Source organism: Eptesicus fuscus, chromosome 5 (assembly GCF_027574615.1).
Source record: "Eptesicus fuscus isolate TK198812 chromosome 5, DD_ASM_mEF_20220401, whole genome shotgun sequence".
In the NCBI taxonomy this organism is placed as follows: domain Eukaryota; kingdom Metazoa; phylum Chordata; class Mammalia; order Chiroptera; family Vespertilionidae; genus Eptesicus; species Eptesicus fuscus.
In genome coordinates, this window is record NC_072477.1 from 105446539 (window position 1) to 105464835 (window position 18297).

Below are 18297 nucleotides of genomic sequence, written 5' to 3' on the forward strand. Positions count from 1 at the left end.
TCTCAGCAATTCCACCCCTAAATACAAAACACATCCAAGGTACTAGAATGTATATAAGAGCACTATCCATAAAGGCCAAAACAAAATACCCCCCCAACAAAAACTAGAAATACATCAATGCCATCAACAATATAACAGATAAAAATATGGTGATACAGTATATTTAGACAATGTAATATTAAATATTAATGAACTAGAGGCCCAATGCATAAAAATCATGCAAGAGCAGGCCTTCGCAGCCCTGGCCACCCTCACAGCCCCAGATGCCTCAGCCACCCTCACAGCCCCGGCTTCATCCAGAAGGTCATCTGGAAGGTCATCCGGATGGTCATTCCACTGTTCAGTCGTTTGGTCAATTTGCATATTATGCTTTTATTATTATAGACAAACTACACATAATCAGATGGATAGATATCACAAACCCAATGCTAAGTAAAAGAAACAGACACCAAAGTGTAAATATTATACAAGTTCATTTATACAGCATTCAAACAAGGCAAAATTAATCAGGCCAACACTTCTATGTAAATGGTTTACCAGAGTCTTCTAACACCTTTTTTCTGTGTGTATATTATTCTTCAATAAAAAAATGTAAACAAAAAAAATTAGGGCAATCTATAAACTGGTATAAAGTGATTCCAGGATGTATTGTTAAGTAAAAAAATTAAAGTGCAAGAAAGAAAGGAAATATATGTTTGTTTTTACAAGGAGAAACACAGGAAGTATAAACTGAGACAAGTTACCCACAAAAGTTGGGTGAGAATGAGGTGGAAGGAATGTGAGTAATTTTCTTTTTTTGCATAGTATTAACTTTGGAACCACGTTAATGCTTTACATACTCAAGTAATAACAACAATGATAAGAGATGGGGGAAATCCCTAAAGTGGAATACAAACAGAAACAAGCAAACATAACCATATTTCAAATGAGTAACATAATCACACTGAAAAAGGAAGAGAATCTAAGGAAGTTTTAACATACTATTTTGACTCTATATACCCAGACATTGGATGAAACAGGCTGCAAAAATATTAAACTCTAGTTGGGAGATTTGGTTTTCATAGTAATATAGGTTAGCAATTCTGAAACAACCTTCTGTGTGTTCTAGGTTTGAGAAAATTAGTTAATATGATGAAAATCATGGACCCGGGTTTCTCACCTTTGAAGAAGTGCATTACAAATATGGCATCTGGACAGACAAGAAAGTACCTTTAGGTATTGGATAGGAATTGGTAACAGTAGAAGCTCATAGTTTATAAATAGATATGAATATAGATATGATTATGGCTATTCTACCTCCCAGATCCTTGTCTGCTAAAATAAATAAAGACTCCTTTGTGAAATGGCTGATCACAGGGCACATATATGATGAGTCTGAAAGTAAGGAAATGCTCAAAGAATGATGGAGAAATATGTCAAAAGGATATAGGAATTAGCTTGAAGGGGCTCTTACCAACCAAATCTCGAACAATTTCAGCACCAAAATAAGTAAGGATAGGAATGAATTATAACCCATTGAATAATATAAAAATCCATGAATCATACAGATATAACATAATTCTATATAATAAAAGGCTAATATGCAAATTGACCAAATGGCAGAATGACCGGTCCCTATGACATGCACTGACCATCAGGGGGCAGAAGCTCAATGCAGGAGCTGCTCCCTGGTGGTCAGTGCACTCCCAGACGGGGAGAAGCCGGGCTCATGGCTGGCGAGCGCAGTGGCAGTGGCGGGAGCCTCTGCCGCCTCCATGGCAGCACTAAGGATGTCCAACTGCTGGCTTAGGCCCGCCTAAGCTGTCAGTTGGACATCCCCCATGGGCTCCCGGACTGCTAGAGGGCACAGGCCAGGCTGAGGGACCCCCCCTCTCCTAATGCATGAATTTTGTGCAGTGGGCCTCTAGTGAAATAAATAAATATATAGGGGAAGAAAAGCTCCTTTTTATAGAAGAATTTGAACTAACAAATAAAAAGGGAATTATGGGGTTAGAAAATTACATTTGACTCCCATTATAATAATTGATTTAGGCAAAAATCATCATAAATAGGTGATAAAATTAGAGGGTGAAAAGTTTGATAAAAAAAGGATATTTGTATAGCCTTTAGGTGACTCCCCCTCATAATACTTATTAAACACAAATGGAAAAAACAGTAACTTCACAGTGGTAGACCCCACCTTAACCAGTGATCCACATTAGTGTCACTAAGAATGGGATAGGTGGAATGGGATGTATCTCCTGAGTGGTGCACCAAGAGGGATATAATGTCACTTGTGTGATAGTCCGGCCAAAACCAGTAACCAGAACCCAATCACGAGGAAACAGCAGAAAAACACAAACTGCAGAACAGTTATTAGAATAACTAGTCTGTACTTTTCAAAAATATCAAGCTCATGAAAGACAAAAAAGACTAAGAAAATATTCCAAATTAAATAAGACTAAAAAAGACATGACAACTAAATGATCTTGGATCAAATTATGGGCCAGAACATTTTTTAAAATAAAGGCTATTATAATAAGAAGGTCTATAGTTTAGACAATAGTATTTTATCAGTTTCAATATCTTAACTTTGTAATAGAGGAAAGAAAATATCCTTGTTCTTAGGAAATACACACTGAAATATTTTGGAGTAAAAGCATATAATGTCTGCAACTTACTTTGAAATGTCTCAGTAAAAAAAAAAAGCCATATATGTGTACATATGTGTGTGTGTAAGCTGATCTTGCAACTTTTCTAAGTTTACAATTATTTCAAAATAAAGATTTAACTAACTTATTAAATACACTAAAGGCCCGGTGCACAAAAATTCGTGCACTCGGGGGTTGGGGGTCCCTCAGCCCAGCCTGCACCTTCTCGTAGTCCAGGACTCCTCAGGGGATGTCCACCTGCCAGCTTAGGCCCTCTCCCTGAGGAATCGGATCTAAGCCGGCATGTGGACATTCCTCTGGCAGCCTAGGAGCCCTTGGGAGATGTCCAACTGACAGCTTAGGCTAGCTTCTGGCTGAGCAGTAGTGTGTAGCTTCTTGACTTCTTGAAGGAAAGATTTCACAACACAAGTCTAGGTAACTATGAGGGTATATTTATTAAAGACTGGGGACAGTGAAACAAGGAGGGGCTTAACATAGAAGAAGCAGTATGATAGCCTAAGCTGGCTGCTTTGGCTCACTAGGAAGTCAAAGAAAAGGGGGTCTTAGAGACAGGTTCAGGGTGTTATCCTGGGATGAGATGCTGCTGCCCATTGCTACCCTAGTTACAAGTCTAATGGGTGCCTGAGGCAAGGACCAAAAAGTGGTTAGCATGTAGATGTGAGAAGTCCATCAGAAGGCTGGGGGACTTTGATATTCAGCAAAGGCTGAGAATCAGCATATTATTATCTGCTGTTGGCTGAATAGCTGAAGGCAATTACCTAAGCTGATAATCCTTTATTGTTTACCAAACCTTACAATTTTAAATACAAAGAAGCAAAAAACACTCAACCTGGAAAGCAAAAAGAAAAAAAGAATCCAAAAATTTGAAGATAGTGTAAGAAGCCTCTGGGACAACTTCAAGCGAACCAACATCAGAATTATGGGGGTGCCAGAAGAAGAGAGAGAGCAAGATACTGAAAAACCTATTTGAAGAAATAATGACTGAAAACTCCCCCCACCTGGTGAAAGAAATAGACTTACAAGTCCAGGAAGCACACAGAACCCCAAACAAAAGGAATCCAAAGAAGACCACACCAAGACACATCATAATTAAAATGCCAAGAGCAAAAGACAAAGAGAGAATATTAAAAGCTGCAAGAGAAACACAGTTAGTTACCTACAAGGGAGCACCCATACGATTGTCAGCTGATTTCTCAACAGAAACTATGCAGGCCAGACAGGAGTGGCAAGAAATATTCAAGTGATGAATAGCAAGAACCTACAACCAATATTACTCTACCCAGCAAAGTTATCATTCAGAATTGAAGGTCAGATAAAGAGCTTCACAGATAAGAAAAAGCTAAAGGAGTTCATCACCACCAAACCAGTATTATATGAAATGCTGAAAGGTATTCTTTAAGAAGAGGAAGAAGAAGAAAAAAAGTAAAGATAAAAATTATGAACAACAAATACATACCTATCAACAAATGACTCTAAAAATCAAGTGAATTAAAAATCTGAAGAACAGAATAAACTGGTGAATATAATAGAATCAGGGGCATAGAAAGGGAGTGGACTGATAATTCTCAGGGTGGAAGGGGTGTGGGGGATGTGGGAAGAGACTGGACAAAAATCGTACACCTATGGATGAGGATAGTGGGGGGGAGGTAAGTGCAGAGGGCGGGGTGGGAACTGGGTGGAGGGGAGCTATGGGGGGGAAAAGGAGAAACAATTTTAATAATCTGAACAATAAAGATTTGTTAAATTAAAAAAAAATCTGTAATAACTAAAAAAGCCCCTCCGGATCCTCTGCCTCTAGTGTGGAAAGTCTTGGCAGCTAGAGAGGATAGAACTGTCAGTTCTCTTGCAGGGGGAGTCTTTGAGGCTTTGTTTGAAAATTACCATATGCTGCCTTGGGACAGGCAGATTTTAGCTAAAATAACTTTAAAGGCTAGTCAATGCTATGGAGAGAAAGATGCAGGAAAAAACTATGATTTATTAAGTCTTGTCTATATGTTATCTGTTGAATGTAGTTTTATCATTCTTGGTTGTTTATTGTTAGTCTATTAAGCATGGCTTTAATTTAATTTAATAAAAAAAGAAACCTAGGTGGCCAGGCCATTTACTGAATTTCCCCAGAGCAAACAGGAGACAAAGGGAGGTGGAGATAACAAAAAGAAAAGTCTCATTTTTGCCATGTTTTTTATTTCCCGGTTCGTCATTTAAAATTTGGCAGAATTTGGGGATGCATCTGGGATTTCTGTACTCTTAAAGATAAAAAGGCTGGTTTAAGAGAAATGGCATGCCCTGTCCAATTTTGGATGGCTCTTGGGCTGAGCTCAAGCTCTTTACAGATGCTATAGAATAAATCAAAGACTGTTTTTCTCAAAAAGAGGGCAAAAATGACCCAAGGAAAATATACAGGCTGGATTTAGGCAACAAGGTTAGTGTTTCCATAATAATGGGTAGTTTTTGAATAATAATGGACTGCATTCCAACATTAACATTAAAGCCACTGAAAGTCAATAAGTTATATCTGTTACAAAATTTGCCAAAGAAAATGCCTTGGATAATAATAATAATTTGCTTTAAAATCTCAAAATTGTTGAAACATGGATAAATAAATGTAACTATTTTTTTTTTAAATGAAGGATTTGTGGTAGAGCTGTTCAGTGATAAGTATAGGTATATTGATGGAAGAGGGGCTGATTGCCTTCCCCACAGCAGCAACTTTAGATGTTATCTCTAAGGAAAAAATGTGGCGATTTTACATTCAAGCGGCTACAGCCCTGCTTCCAATGTCTTTGGCAACTTAAAGCTTTAGAGTTTACTGAATTAAACAATAAAAACTTATTAAATATCTAGGTATTTTAAAATGACAAAATACTGAAATATTAATCTGAGTTTGCCTCATATGAAAAATCTAGAGGACAAAATTGAATCTATTAATTAAATATGTCTTGTATTTTTGAAAATGTGAAGTTATTATTAATCTAAGAAATGCTAGGTATTTAACTTGCCACCTAAAATTTAAAGCTTCTAAAAGTTTAAAGTTCAAATTAAGTTGGGAGGAAATTATATGGTTGTGATAACAAAATGCATAAAGTATAGAAATTTATTTTTGAAGAAAATAATTCTTGTATTTTCTCTGGAGAAATTAGTATTTTAAAATGTATTATAGTCATTATGTGTACTACATGTGGTAAAATTTCAACCTAGAATATAATATTTTATATGGCCTAAATAAAAAAGGAAGAGGATTAATTCTATGGTTTGAACCAAATTTTTAATATAAAAAACAGTTTATATTTAAGTAATATATTTTAGAATAATTACAAAGTGTATATAATATAATATTTGGGTATATATATATATATATATATATATATATATATATATATATTTGATGTTCTTTGCAAGTTAAATTTTAAGACTTTAACTGAGAGATAGCCTTGGGACATTTCAAGGGCCCTGGAATGATTCCAGGATTTATTCTCTCTTAAAAGAAATATTGTTTAGCCTGACCTAATATACTTGAAATCATGTGGAATGCTTTATCAAATAAAAATTAATAACTATATTTTATTTATATACATATGTTTTAAATGTTATAAAGGTCTTAACCTCTAAGGGAGGGCAAGACAAAGTTGCTAAATATTTCTTAAGCAAAACCAGATTATTCAGCAGTGGAATTTTAAAACCCTCAGGCAGCCTGCTTTTTAAATAGGCTGGGGGAGGGGACAGAATCTGTATTTCATAGTTCAAATATATAGTTTACTTGCTTTGCTTTTTCAATAAAGATGCCTACTTTAATTACTTAATAAGTTAGCTTTTTACAATATAATCAAGGTCTCATATAAACTCAGTTATATGAGAAGCCAAAATGTTAAGCATTTGGTTTAGCAAAGGCCAAAGTAAAAATTTGCATAAATATGCAAATGATCACTAGCCAAAAAGAATGCTGTTTAAAAGTAAATTTTAAGCTTAATTAAAAGGAGACATTTTAAAATCTCTTGCACTACTATTTAACTAAAAGTTATTATTCAAACATTAAATCTCATCATTAATAAGTCACCATAAATAAAAAGAGAATCACTTGAAATGTAGGCATGGCAGTATTGGCCAGCATCAGAAAAGCAACTAAGTTTGTTGCTCTGTTTAAAAGAAAGAAAAAAGTTTTTAAAAGAAACTCCCTAAATTTGGCCTAGAAATTATTCTGGGAGGAAATAAAGGGAGATTCCTTTAAAATATTTAGAAAACTATAATTAAAAATCAATGTATTAGGCCTCAAAAAGAAAAGTAAATAATTAGCATTTTGTCTCCCTAACAAAGCTTATGTCAGTATACTCAAAGATTGATAGCAGAAATTTAATTAGTATCATTTACTGTCCACACCCAAGGATAAATAAAGTTAGAAAATAAGCCTTATTTCAAACTGATTTAAATTGGCAAATTGAAATAAGTTAATATTCAGGGGAACTTAGTTGTAAATGTCCTCTTTGCATGTTAAAACAAAAAAGGTAGGATAGTGGAGTAATCTCCTGTAAGTCAACTACATCAAGCCTTAATTACTTTCAATTTTTTCATTTGTAATGCTGATGGCAAGACACCCATGGAATTACACTGGTGTCAGAATAAGCCAAAGGAAAATGGTTTGGCAAAATGAAAAGATCCCGAGTCTAGTTTATAGAAAGGTCCCTTTATTAACCTTTGGTCGAGGATATGCTTATATATTTCCAGAAAACTCATCCAAGCCAGTGTGGATTCCTGTGGCAGTGGATCCAAGAGAGGAGATGACCAGACCACTCCAGCCCCAGATAGCAGTGGCCCCAAGCAAAATGCTAATGAGACAAAGGAGAAACAGTCCAGAGATGGGGGATGGTAAAGACGCCTTGCCATGTTAGCAGTCATCAGCTGTGCATCGGTACAGGTTTCCCTGGACAAAGCCAAAGGTCAGACCTGCATTGCCATTGCTCACCATTTGTTCATCATCCAGAACTAGAATATCATTGCTGTCATGTCACAAGGGACAGTGATTGAGAAGGGAAACCATAAAAAACTGTTGGACAGTGATAGGGAAGGGGACTCAAAGAACTGATAGCCCAGAAAGGAGCTTACTGAAAACTAGTTCCTTTGATTCCTGGCAGCAATTTAAAAGAACATGAAAGAACTCAATCCTTTCCATTAAATTTAAAAATCTTAAAAGGACCAGAGCTCTGAAATTTATTAAAACAAAAAGAGGAATATGCTGGAAGCAAGGACCAAAAAGTGGTTAGCATGTCGATGTAAGAAGTCTGTCAGAAGGCTGGGGGACCTTGATATTCAGCAAAGGCTGAGAATCAGCATATTATTACCTGCTGTTGGCTGAACAGCTGAAGGCAATCCCCTAAGCTGATAATCCTTTATTGTTTACCAAACCTTACCATTGATGTCTGTTTGCTTTGCTACAGGGCAAATGTATATTCTAGGAAATAAAAAACCATGGGCCTGGAGAATCAGAGAGCCACTCCACTAGAGTGTAGGTTTTCTCCTGACTTTCCCCCATGCCTTCTAAATTTATATTTCTTGTCTGATGTATCCATTTATGTTGCAGCCCCTTCTCCAGATTCTGAATCCTTGCTGCAAAAGGTTGAGGCACATGGGATCCCTTAGAGTTTAGGAGATGCAAGCCTGTGGGGGAACAAGATGGTGAAGGGAAAGACAAAGGTGTGCTCTCCAGAGAGAGAGAATGCCTTGGGTCCTTTGTCTGAGTTTTTTTTTATCTCTCTCTTGCAGGCTGGAATCTTAGGGGAGGTCTCAGAGGAGGGTTTCAGCAGAATATTCATTTGTTTTCAGGTGTGCCCTTTCAGGGTCATGGTCTCTACTGATTGGTCAATGCCAGGGCAGGGGGTTATGAATCATTGCAGCTGGTCCTGGCATCACCCACCTGGTTTTACTGCTTTTCTGGGCCAGAGCCAAAATATAACCAAGGCCTAGATGTTATCTGCATCTGGCTGCAAATCTCTTGGACAGCTGGTTCAGCAATGAAAAGTATCTGTCTCAGTTTCCCTATTTCACTTTGTTGGCTTACTGGCCTGTCTCCTAGGGAAAGAACCTTGGAGCCCAGACAATGGCTCTTTGAGTTCTGGGTGAAACTGAATCCCAATGGGAGAAAGGCCGTTACATGTCTTCTCAGAACACAGCCCAGCTTTAGCACAATGGAGATGACAAGGAACCTGCTCTGTAACTTTGGAGTTGGGGAATTTGGGTGGATGGTGAGAAACAGGCCGCTGGGGCAGAGGACATCATACGGGGGATGGAGAAGGAAAAGAATGTGGTGACAGTACTGACAGACTGATTTGCTAGCTTGCGTGAAACACAGGAAATAGTGAAGACTGCAGGCACTGGAGGTCCTATGTCAGCCCTAGTGCCTCAATGTTACTCTCACAGCCAGGTAGCTCCTTCTCTGCATCTTCTGGGCCTGGGCCAAGTGCTGAAGCAGACTCACCCACCCGAAGGAATCTGGAGATGGCAGTGCTTAACCCTCCTAAAGGAGCTGCTTATGGCAGGGAGGGAATGGGAAGCCTTTTGCATAGGCCTTTTGAACTTGAAGTCAGAAAGGCAGAGTCTGAACCGTAAGCTTCACTTACTAGCTCTGTGAAATGGGTGAGTCTGGTTTTCCCTGTGGTCAAGTGGGCATGAATGTCCTCCTCCACAGGATGACTGAGGAATGAGAACTGTGAGATGCTATCCACTTGAGGGACTCTTTCTGGGATTATGCCACTCTAAAGGCTGTTTCTGGTATGTCTCTTGGAGGCCTGTGGTGGACTAGGGCAGTGTCAGGGGATAAGACTCGCAGCTCTGCCTTTGTATGGAAGGAGAGCTGCTTCATACCCCCTGAATCACCCCCATCCTTAGGGGACAAGTCCTGCAGATCAGCTGGCACCCCCCTTCAATTCCTCCTCTATCTGACAGAAACCCTGAGCCAGACCCTGGCAGAAAAGTTGGTGGCAGGGGAAGGAGAAGGAGGGACAGACAGGTTGCACACTGCATCCCCCACCCCCCAGTCTGGCCTACACTCATCAGGTCCAGCCAGAGTCTCTCCAAGACCTTGGACTCAGAACCTTGGAACAGGACTTAGAGCTGGCTCTGTCTGTGTGGCTAGCCTCAGAAAGGCCTCAGTCTCCTTATCTATAAAGCAGAGGCTAAGACCAGAACTCCATCTCTTGGTGCTCAGCCTGCTCTCCCCTGATCCTTGGCACTTCTTAGCAGGAGGCAGATGTGGATGCTAGGGGCCACATGCTAACCTGACAAGCTCAGGGGAGGCCTGAATGGCAGTCTTACAAACTCAAAGGCCAAAAGTGACCACAAAGGATGGTCTGAAATTAAGCTTTAACTAAAAGCAGTTATGGTGGGTGGTCAACTCCTAGGCTGGTATCTTCCCTGACAAGGTCAATCTTTACCTTAACTGAGCCGGTTGTCTTTTTGCATCTACGAGACCATATCATTGAAATGTCAGGGTAAGGCATAACTCCCCTTTTTTTCCGGACCCCTCAGGGCACAACCAAATGCCTTGGTGTCAGGACAGATACCAAAAATTCCTTCATTGTTTTTGTTATCATGTTAATTGTTGACTATTAACTATCCTGTACCCACCTAAGTAAAAGAAGTGTCTATCATTTTACTCTTTATCCAATCCCAGAGGTTTGCTTGCTTTGCTTTCTCCCACATCTCTAACACCAATGGATTTCATGTAACCCACTTACATCCCCTCCTTTGATGATAATATATAAAAATAGGTAAAAAAAACCCACCATTCTCTGCATCAGTATCCCAATCCGTTGAGATACTGCTTCCCGGCAATTGTCGACAGTTTGGCTCAAATAAACTCACAAAGATTCTTTACAGGTTTGAATGTTTTTACATTAACAGAGCTTTTTGATGTATGAGCAGGGCAGGTAGGGAGACAGCTGGCTCCTCCCTCAGGGCCCCAGGCCATGGCAAGAATGTGCTCTAGTCATAGCTGCCCTACATCAGGCTGCCTTTTTGTTATTTTCTGCCTGGCTTCTGCAGACTTTGTCGTTTCCACTTGGAAGGGCCACCTTGGGAACTGAGGGGCTTGTTCTGGGGGCTGTTTATGTGGGAAAATTTGGGTTCAGCCACCACCAAGACCCTAGTCCCTGAATTCCCATACTGGAGGCTGTGGGCTCAGCTCTACCTTCTCCAGTCACTGCCTCTTCCTGGGTTAATTTAGAGTGAGTATATGGCCAGATTCTCCATATACTTGAGCCAGAGGAATCTTCTAGTCCAGGTTCCTCACCTTCTATTTCACAGATGGGGAAACTGAGGGTAGACATGGACAGGAACTTGTCCAAGACTCCTCTTGGCCCATGGCAGAACTGGGACTGGACCTAGGCCACCTGGTTTCCAGCTCAGGGAGCTCTCTATGAAGATTGAAGTCCCCCTATTCCTTTGGGCTTCGCTGGGGTGGGGTGGACACCCAGGGTTACCTGCAGCCCTGTTTCCCATGACTTCTCTCTGGATGAGGCCTGGCCCTCCTTCTTCGCTGTGACACAGTCACAGTCCAGGCTCTGGGCAGAAGGGAAGTTGGGAGGGGGCCACCCCTGCTCTTGCTCTCTCTGGGGTCCTCTTGGTGGCTTGGTTGCTGGGAGAGCACATCCCATCCCTGGGAATCTGACCTGTCTCTGAGAAGGCTACAGTACTCCTCCCTAGGGCAGCCCCAAGTGCTATGTCTATGAACCAGCCCTTGGATTTGAATTCCAGCTTCCTCTCTCTTGCCTACTGGCTGAGAAATCTTAGGCAAATCATCCCAGTTGTCTGTGCCTCAGTTTCCTTGTCTATAAAATGGACTTATAACACCCCCACCTTACAGAAGATAATGGGAACAGAAGGGCTGTGTGACCCATAAAGTGCTCAGTGCACACATGGGAGTTGATGCCTTTGGTCACCAACTTGCTTAAAGCAGCAGCTGGGAAGAAGTTGAGATCCCTCTGGCCTAGACAGACATGCTGTGGGGCTGTGGGGCAGCCCCAGGGAGTGTGGTAAAAGTGCTAAACCTCCCCTGGAGAATTCTTGCCCTCTCTAGGGAGTCTTAAGGAAATGTGTTGGGGAAAGGTATGGCCTGGTGAGGGACCCAGTTTGCAAGGTCCACCCTATTCCTGCCACCTGGGTGACCCAGCTCTCAGGACAAAGAAAGCAGAGCTGTCCTGTTGAGGTGGCTGCAAGAAGAGAAAAAGGGGAAATCATTATCCCCCAATCTTTCCTGCTTGGGGAGTTTGGTGGGTGAGGAGAAAGAAGCCCACAGGCCCTTAGAAGGGAGGTCTTGACAGCTCCTGTTTCTCCATTTAATGCCTTTTCATTGCTGTTATTATTATTTTATTGTTTAAAGTATTACATATATCTCATTTTTTTCCCCCCATTGACCTTCCCTCAGCCTCCCCTACCCCCGGTCGCATGCCCTCATCCTCCCCCTCACCCCCCCCCCACAGTGTCTTGTGTCCCTTGGTTGTGCTTATATGCATGCATACAAGTCCTTTGGTTGATCTCTTTCCCCCCCTCCCCAACACTCCCCAGCCTTCCCGCTGTAATTTGACAGTCTGTTCTGTGCTTTAAAGCCTCTGTATCTATCTTTTTGTTCATCAAGTTATAATGTTCTTTATTTTCCACAAATGAGTGAGATCATGTGGTATTTTTCTTTCATTGCCTGGCTTATTTCACTTAACATAATGCTCTCCAGGTCCATCCATGATGCTGCAAATGGTAAGAATTCCTTCCTTGCTGTTTTTAAAAACACTTTTCCTCACCTCAGGCCCTCAGGGCCTCCTTGACAAAAGAAAAGCTCTGAGGATTCCTGTTGCAGCAGCCCCTGAAATTGGTGCTCCTGGCACTGGCTGGGCTGTTCCTAGAGGGAATAAGGCTTCAAGGTCAGGCTGATGCTGGCTGACCTTGAAAGCTTCTTCTGCCTCTCCTGACATGCCTCCACTTTCCAAGCTCAGTCAGCTTCATCACATTAAAAAGCTGTTAAAAGCACCCGTCTGGTTCTTTGCCTCTATGGTTCTGTGATCGATGGCTGGAAGGGCAGCCTCAGTTCAGGGATGGGCCTCTGTGAGAGCCTTTGCAGGGTCTACCTTGGTGACCAAGGCCTGAGGGGCAACCTGGCAGCTTCCCGCTCATCCACTCTCACTCAAGGGAGGGTAGTATGAGGAAGACAAAATAGAGTGGGGAGGTTGTGTGCTGTACATTATATGTATGTGAAAGGCACCCCCTGCAGTTGTGCTGTGATCAGGGTCAACACTTACCCTGTACCAGATATTAGCCTGAGTGCTTTAGGTAGATGAACTCATTTAATCTTCACAGCAACACTATGAAGTAGAGCTACTATTAACACCATTTTTCAGCTGGGAAAATGAGGCACAAAGAGGTTAAGTAATTTACCCAAGGCCACACAGCTGGTAAGGGGCAAGGCCAGGATGTAAACCTAGGAATTTTGGCTTCAGAACTCCTTCAGCATTGGGTGCTGGCTAGAATGCTCTCTGAGAAGCAACAAAGCTATACTTTCCCTGACATCTTTATAGAAATATTGAGAGAGAGTATAATAATACTTACATATAAAAGAAGGGGGCTCAGGAACATTAAGGCATGTCTCCAGGGTCACACAGGGTAAGCAGATGAGGAAATGTTCAACCCCAGAGCTCACTGGCTTCAACCTCACTTGCAAGGGTTTTTAACGTCCACCTTCCCACTCTGCACAAGGCATATTCCTGTCTTACAGAATTTACCAGAAAACACACAATGGGCACTCAGAAGATCAGGAACAACACTTTATTTCAGAAAGCACCAGTGCTGAATGGCCCAGGGGAATTGGATCCCAAATGTGAGCACCGAATTTGGGGGCTCTCACTTTTATCCTCTAAGTTTCTTTCTCTGTGAAATATGGACCAGGCTTCTGGACTTTCCTCAGGTTTTGCAGCCCCCGTGGGTTGGAACGGGGGAAGTGAGACTACACCCAAAGGCCTGGCCTGGCTGGTGCCAGCGCTGCCAACCCCTCCAGGGGTTGTGTATGGTTCATGGTTTATGGCCTCTGTAGAAAGGAAGTATTCAGGAAACAGGGTTTGCATGGCTAGCTAGGACACAGCAGAAAGGGGGTTGGGGCTAGCAAGCATATGCATCAGAATGCAGGTTGTGGGGGACTCAGGCTGCCTTCACACCTGGACTGAGGGTGATAATCTCCTCTGGGCTGTGGCTCGCCCTCCACTCATAGGCACAAAAAAAGCTTCTCCTGTCTTGGGATTACATGGCTACCTCTGCTCTGGGCCTCAGAACTCTGGGGCTTTGGCCTTGAGTTACTGTGTGGCCAAAGATAAGCCCTTTTCCACCTTGGATCTGCATTTCCTTAAGTGAGGAGTCTGGGAGCCAGTGGGTTAAGCAGGTTAGATATCAGAAATTTGGGGATATGGCTAGACTTTGAGCCCTTTATTAAATTCTAAACAAACCTCATTTCAGGCTTCCATGGTGGGCCTCATGGGCTTCCAGAGCCTTTGGTCTGCCTGCTAATGGTTGTTAGTGCTCCTGCAGGTCTAGCAGTTTAAAAGCTCTTGAGAAACTTGCAGCCATCCCTCTTAGGCTAAGGAAGGCTCTATAGGAGGCACTGACTTTCCTCCATCACCCCAGTCTGGACTGGCCTCCCTGGGATACATCACAAGCAGAGCTGGGGAAGGGGTTCAATGGGAGGTGGTTACCCAAAGGAACTTAGAGGTCATTTTCCATACTCTTCTCTGCTAGATGTCCCAATAGCTCCTACATGGGACTGTGAGGAGCCCACAACTCCATCATTTGTAGGGTCTTATTAACCAAATAACAATTTTAATGCCAAGGCCAACATGATCTGTTCCTTTCTCTTTATCACTGGTCCAACCTTATCACCTTCCACTCTTCGCCAGCCACACTAGCCTCCCTGCTATTCTCCAGCATACCAGACCCACTGCTGCCCAGGGCCCTGGCACTTGTGACCCTCTGCTGCCATGCCCTTCCCCTGTATGATGGGTTCTCTACTTCAGCGCTTTCAAGTTTCTGCTCTTGACTTTCACCTTCTCACCAGGGCCTGCCCTGACCACTAAACGCCAAACTATTCCTCCTGGCCTCCCCATCCTCCATACCCATCCTCCCATTACTTTCTGGCACTTTATAATTGACTTATTTATGTTGTTTTTCTCTTTGTCCTCAATTAAAATATAAGCTCTAGGAAGGCAGGGATTTTTGTTTGTTGTGTTCAACATCTAATCCCTCCCTAGCACTTAGGAAAATGCTGAAACACAGTGTAGGTGCTCAATAAATATCCGTGGAATAAATGAATGGACATATCAAAGCAGAGTAGGCATAGGATGTTTGTTTAAGGACTATAAAATGGAGCTTCAGAAACATACATTGGACTCTCACCTCTGCCTTGTTCTTGCTGTGTGATCTTGAGCAAGTCACTTGACTCTGGGAGCCTCAGACTACTGTCTCTTACTGTATGCCTGCCCTGTCCCCTTACAGGAGTACAGCTTTGGAAGAGATGGCTTTTAGAAAAGGGCTTGGCAGCTGGCATGCCCATAAGACCGCCCTGATAGTCTCTGCCCCATGCAACCTCCCACATCCTGGCTTTGTGACATTGACATTTCAGTCACCCAACCTCTTTAAAGCTCACTTTCTCTAAAATGGAGGACAATGCTGATTCAGCCCTTTGAACAGGTGGCATTGTGCCTGGGACTTGGAGAGCGCTCTGCAAAAGTTCACTCAATTCAGATGTTTCCTGATAAATAGGAAGGAATGGCCTTCACTACCCAGCTTTGGGCCATCAGCCTGTGCTTGGCCCTCCCTAATGAAGGAGGGAGGAGCCACCAGAGCAAAGGGCAGCAGGAATCTTGGGGGTCAGCAGGGTGGCTGGTTACCCCAGAGAGGAACAGGAGCTGTATTCATGCTGAGTTATCCCTTTACTGAGCACCTGTTGGGGCTGGCCCTGATTCTGTGGGTCTGTGCTATCTAGCCGCATTATCAGCTCTCTGGCACCAGCATCCTGTGTAAAACCAGGATGGTCATTGCCATGGCCTTGTCCATGGGTCCATTTTCAGCAGCTGAGCCCTGCAGGGTGGCACATAGCTCCTTTGACATTCACAATCAGGTTAGAGATGGAGGACCCTCCTGGGGCTCAGGCACGTGGTTGGGAGCAACAAGACAGGGGAAGCAGAAAGAGTGTCATTTGAGAAACTATTCTCTAGTTCAGAGGGGCCACAGAGCAAGCAGATCAAGGAAATGAAAACCAGGATTTGAATCTGCTCCTATTGCCTCCAGAGTCCATGTCTTATCCCAATGGATGGAACATTATCAACTATTTAATTCAGGGTTGAGCAGCTACTGTCTACAGAATCCTGGGTTGGACAACCTGGGAGGACACAGATTGTTGGGGAGCAGAGAAACCACTTGAAACATCCAGGGCAGTAATAATAATCATAACAACAAAGGAATTATAGTAGCAGATTCTAATATAGTGGGAACACGGAATAGTGGCCAGCATTATGCTAAACAATTTTCATGGGTTATCTCATTTAGGCTCTCAAATAATCTGTGGTATAAGTAGCAGTTTTTGGTATCCAGAAATATATACCCATTTTCAGCAAGGTAGGTGGCTTGCCCTTAAAGGTGATGACCTACTGTGGCTCCATCTCTCACCACTTGGGCCTTATGTGGGCATGTGGCAACCTGGGCAGGTACCACCTAGACCTGGGCTGGGGTGGAGTAAGTAGATAGCTTGTAGGTAGGCATCACCCTGGATTCTCTAGAAGAATTTCATTCCCTGTGCCCTCTCTGAGCCACAGTTTCCCATCTTGTTTTGTATGTGTTAATCCTTACATGAGGATATTTTTTCCCATTGGTTTTTAGAGAGAGTGGAGGAAGGAAAACAGGGAGGGAGGGAGGAGAGGAGAGAGAGAGAGAGGGAGAGAGAGAGAGAGAGAGAGAGAGAGATCAATGTGAGAGAAACACATCGATTGGTTGCATCTTCCATGGGCCTGACCAGGACGGCCAGGGATAGAACTAGAACCTGCAACCTAGGTACCTGCCCTTGACTGGGGATTAAACCCAGGACCCATTTACCTCTGAGCAACAATGGACAGGGCCTGTTTCCCACCTTTGATCCTCTGACTTCTAATGTCCTCAAATCTGTGATCTGAGTCATTCTCCCATGCCAGATGCTTAAGGCCCATTGAAAAGTTAGAGCCTTTGCAGGAGCAAAGAATGACTTGATATAAGAGAGAAGGGCTGCTGGGGTGAAGGACTCGGCACCAGCAAAGGCGAATGAGAAAAATACCCAGGTAGGAGCATGGTCTTTCACAGGTGAGCTCACATGCCAGGAAGAGTGTGGGGGAGCAAAGGCCAGCCTTCCTCCCAGCCCCACCCTCAACAAGTCCTAGGCAGCTGCAGCCTCCCACTCCTAAAGGCCAGCACAATATCAAATCAATCAAGACAGCAAAGAAACCCATGCTAGGAGAAAAAGAGCTGGCCACACCCCCCCTCTTTCTGGCCTTTTAGTCATTTGGGAGATTTTCATCCCAGGCCAGCACTGGAGCAGGAGAAGTAAAGCTGGTTTCCTCCCTTCCTTGCTGCATCTGTGATGGGTGACACCTCCTCCCTCCCCTCCCCTCTCCACCTCTCCTCTTTTCCAACCCCCACAGTATGCTGTGCAGTTACTAGTTTAGGTTCATTTAGAATTGGCTTAGCAGTTCCACACCTCTGGAACCTGGAAGTTTAAAGCACAAGATGTCTGGCAAATGGAAATTCAATTGCTTTAATATAGAGACTATTTTGCTGCAGCCAAACTGGAGCCCCTTATTAAGAATCTGATGGAATTTCTAAACAGGAAGAGAAGCCCCAAGGAGGAGGCATCACCTATCACACACAAACATTGCTCTTGACATATTTATGGCTCCAATAAAATCTCCCATCTGGTATATTTTTAAATAAAATTGAAAATTTATCACTTTTCCCTCATCAGTTTGTCATTCTCCACCAGAGGAGATGGCCAGCCTGAGATTACAGGCAGCTGGCAGCGGGGAGGAGGAGGGCAGCCCAGTGAAGAGATTAGGCCAGGCTCTGATTTAAATTTCAATACCTTCCCCATTATAGCTGTCTGGGCTTGGAAATTACTAGGCAGAAGCAGGCTGTGTGCTTCTCCGATTTCTCTGGACACCCTGTTTGGCTCTCCCCAATGGGGCTCGCAGGCTTGGCTTGTTTGTTCCCCTGGTTTGCAAGGTGTGGATGACCCAGGACATGGGAGACTCACTAGAAAGCCCGGTCCAATGGGACAACAGTGATCTAGGCCTGGGACTCATCAACATCCATACCTTTCATCTGGAGCCCCACTGGACATCCTTGAGGACTGCCAAGTAGTTCAAGAGGGCCCCTCTGTTTATTAATGTTCAGAGATCAAAATTAGAGTTTAGACACAGGTGGGGATCAAGGTTCAGTCTATAACCAGAATTAAAGTTCAGTCTAAAACTGAGATCAGGCCCTAGCCTGTTTGGCTCAGTGGATGGAGTGTCAGCCTATGGAGAAAGGGTCCCAGGTTCAATTCCTGGTCTGGGCACATGCTCTGGTTGCAGGCTCTATCCCCAGTGGAGGGCATGCAGGGAGC